Below are 3,926 nucleotides of genomic sequence, written 5' to 3'. Positions count from 1 at the left end.
AAGCACTGGGAATCATTCAGTCAGAGGACAGCGTATCAGGACTGCTGGGCTCTTTCTTTGCTTTGATAAATCTCTGCATTCTGGTCTCTAATTAGTGGATGATGGTATTTACTACCTAGGATTCATCATGTAGCAATGGTTCTTAATCAAGGTTATTGCAACCCTAAGGTAGTTCCCTATCTTGCATAAGTACACAGAATTTCTGTTAATGAAGAATCGGGAAGATCCAGTGTCTCAAAATGCTTTCCATTTTACGTAGGCTTTCTCCTCCTCTCTAGAAAATAATAATGAAAATTGCTTGGGTCTAATTCCTGCACTGTGATACTGTAGAAACTAGTTTTGTGACAATTACCAACGCTAACAATTTATTGTTACCTCTGGAGTAAATCCTCATGATGTATGCCAGATCCTGGTGTCTGTGAACAAGCAAGGAGTAAGAACAGCATTAAGCAAAGGGTAAACTAGCTCTGCATACACTGTACCCCTACCATATTCCCCTCCTGTTATAGGCAGTATGGCTTTCTACATACTCGTCTCCATTGTGTTGCAGTTACTCACAGATTTAAATTATTTTCCAGAGCTTCTTTATTACTGTGCATTTGTACAGGTTCATAATCCTTTCTTAGTTACTGCTTTCATTAATGAATTTATTACATGTGGCTTAAAATAAAATCTGACTAGCTGAACTCAAATTCACTCAAATTAAATGCTGTTCCGAACCAAATTTCTCTGGATCTACTCCTTTTCAACAAGGGACATGACCTGAAGTCATTTACCTTGTTTACATGGATGGCACTCAGGCAGTAGTGTCTGTTAAAAAACCCTTAACATAAACGGAGGAACTTCACTGATTTCAAAGAGTCTGAAGAGGAGACAATGACAGATGTTTGCTCTAGGAAAGAAGACATTCCTTAGAAGATAATTTCTATGTTTTTCTATGGCACCATCCACAAGCAACAAAGACATTAGCACACAAAAGACATGCACTGAAGGGCCATGCATCTGGTATGGGTGAAACACCTCTGTATTTAGAACAAGAATTTTCTTCTAAAGAGGGAGGTACTCACAAGGAGTCCAGGAGTGCTTATTTCCTAATGGAAAGCTTTAATCCCAAGGAAAAGTATGATAACTCAATGAATACCACCTCAAACTTGAAAGCTGTTTTGTGATAAGGGACAATCTCCCCCATGTCTTTGCAGTTGTAGCCCCTGCAATGTCTACCAATTTTTGACCAATATCCATTTTTTTCCAGTTTGATTTTTCCCAGCTTCTTCTTCCAGTTATTCGATCTGTTATGCTCGTTGTTAGGAAAATCCAAGCACTCTAATCAAAAATCATGTTTCTTTGCAAGAGCACTGTGACCACATTTCCTCCTGCACAAAGTCAGATGGCTATTTTTAAACTCAGAGTGTACCGGAACACTGAACAGCAGGTATTTCCAGTCATTTTTCACCAGAAACCTTTGATGCTTGCAGAAAGAGTCAAGTCCTGAACACCCTAACTGGGACCCCAAACTACATCATCAGCTCACTTCGTCACCTCGTCACAGAGTCAGAACGGAGGAACTGGGTCACGTTCAGTGCACTTCCCGCCTGTACTTACTCTTTGCAAACTTCCTATTGCAGTGACTGTTTTAATGTCAGCTGGCCTCAGAGCATGAACTGCAGAAAAGTGAAAGACTTCAGGTTAGGAAAAAAAAAAAGCAGTAACCTTGAAAATTACATTCACCAGTATACTAAAACATAGCAAAAATTATTAAAACGTAAGAAGTCTTATACTGATCTTTTTTGACTGGCGGTCTTAAATCAGACAGAGAGGATGAGAGGCTTTACTCTGGTGTTCAGGAAAGACTTTGGGTGTGCAGATGCATTGAAATGCTCAACCATCAAGCAAGAAGAGATCACAAAACACTGCTGTGCATGATTTAAGTAATAGTAGCATCCTCAATTAGCAGCTGAAAAAACTAAGGTAGAGAGGTAATTATGAGCAGAACAAAAAAACTACAGAGTTCATAGAGTCTACCCTTACTTCAGTCACATCCCACATGTACAAGGACAACATTAAACACAAACCTGAAGATGAGGGAGTTTCAGGTAACATTGCCTGCTCACACGAAAACTGGAAGCTTCTTAGGTCCTTTGACATAAACAAATAAATATGGGTGATTGCTTAGATCTAACAAGGAAATTTGTGGAAGGAGAGGTCTTATGGGCTCCATTCTCACACAGTACCAAGCTCTTACTCATGCAACAACAATTTTAAAGAATAATTACCCCTCAGCTAGAAATAAATGGGAACACTTGAAACAGCTGCAGTTTCAAATCCACTCTACAAAAACTGTACACTTTTTGCTCAATTTTCTTACTGATTGCCACAGAACTAGGCCTGAACAAAAAATAAAACACGCTGAACACAACCTGTTACGTCCATTGCTGCAAACAGCGAGTGCTTAATCTGGAAGATGTCATAAGAAACAGCTACTGCACACATCTTCACATGCCAAGGGGCACACAATGTACACAGCAAAAAGCTACAGCTCAAGTATGCAACAAGAAAGGAAGAATGAACCAAGAGCATCCCCCATATTCTGGGTCCTTAGCAACTGGCAAAATTTCCATGTGACCATATAACAAACTTTAGAGAAAAAAAAGAAAAAAAAAATTAAAATTGGGCAAGGATATGAGTGATGTTATTCACTCAGCACGAGAGACAGCTCAGTACCACCAGGAATATTACTTAATGCCCTCCTACACCCTGAGTGTAGGTATGGCCCAACCTCTAACACTTCAAAGAGACATGAAAGACAACCCCCTGGGGTGACTTTGCTAGGGCTTCCCTTATCACTATGGCCACGTTTGGCTAGCTGACCACTGTTATTATGTAAAGGTGAAATCCATATTGTGTCAAGGGCCACCACAGTCCCTACAAACCACCTAGTCCTCAGTTGGAGGACTTCAATGGTGCAGACACTTTGCACCATTATAGTGCAAGGAAGAGTTTAATGTTGTGTTTCTAAAAGAGCAAGAGAGCATCTAGGAACAAGTGCTAACCACAGTCGATCTACGTACAGGATATGCAACCTAATAACAAGCATTGCTCAGAGAAACCTTCATTTCCTGATTAGGTACGGGAAATTATTACAGCAATATCACATTGCTGAGTCATTTGCTTTGCATTTATTCTGTGCAGAATCGAACAGTTTAGAGTGCCGAGCTGTATTTTTTCTTCTTCTCTCTGCCTCAGAGGAAGCAACAGCCAGAGAGGTAATGGGAGGTATTGAAAAAAAGGGAAAAAAAAGCTGTACTCATACTTTACCTTTAGTTTCCCCTGTTCTTCCAGATGAACTGCATTACCTTAAAAACATTAAAAGAATGAATTGTGCTATTTTTTCACTTTAGAAAAACACTTCAGAAGCCTCAATATACCTAAAACCACAGAATCCTGAGAGAAGCAACCTTTTTCCTCTGCCCTACTTTCCAAAAGTGAGGCTCATCCCAACAACCAAATGTATTTTCTTAGTTTTTTTATTCTACACTGGAATAAGCAGGTGAGATCTGTTGAAATTACTGGAATACAATGAAGTCATACACACAGGTGATGGACTGCTTGTGGATCTCCCTGACCAACCTCAACCTCCACCGGGCTTTTCTACCTGTTCTCCTCTTCAGAACATTTCTTATATTGCTATAGTCTTATTCTGTCCAAATTCAGAGTAATTTGAACATGTACAAGGTGGAACTCCTTAGAAAGGAGCAATTGATATGAATCTACATCTTCCAAAGTCAGAGAGTAACATCACACTCTTATGAGTTTGCCATAGTGATACAGAAACAGCTGCAATTTCTTCTTTTAGTAGAAAGTGTTGACAGATTAAATAGCCTGTGGAGCCAGAAGTCAGGCCTGTAGCTATTGCAGTAACCGTTATT

Source organism: Pterocles gutturalis, unplaced genomic scaffold (genome assembly GCF_000699245.1).
Source record: "Pterocles gutturalis isolate BGI_N339 unplaced genomic scaffold, ASM69924v1 scaffold24072, whole genome shotgun sequence".
In the NCBI taxonomy this organism is placed as follows: Eukaryota; Metazoa; Chordata; class Aves; order Pterocliformes; family Pteroclidae; genus Pterocles; species Pterocles gutturalis.
The sequence above is the reverse complement of the archived record's forward strand: the minus strand, read 5'-3'. Positions refer to the sequence as shown.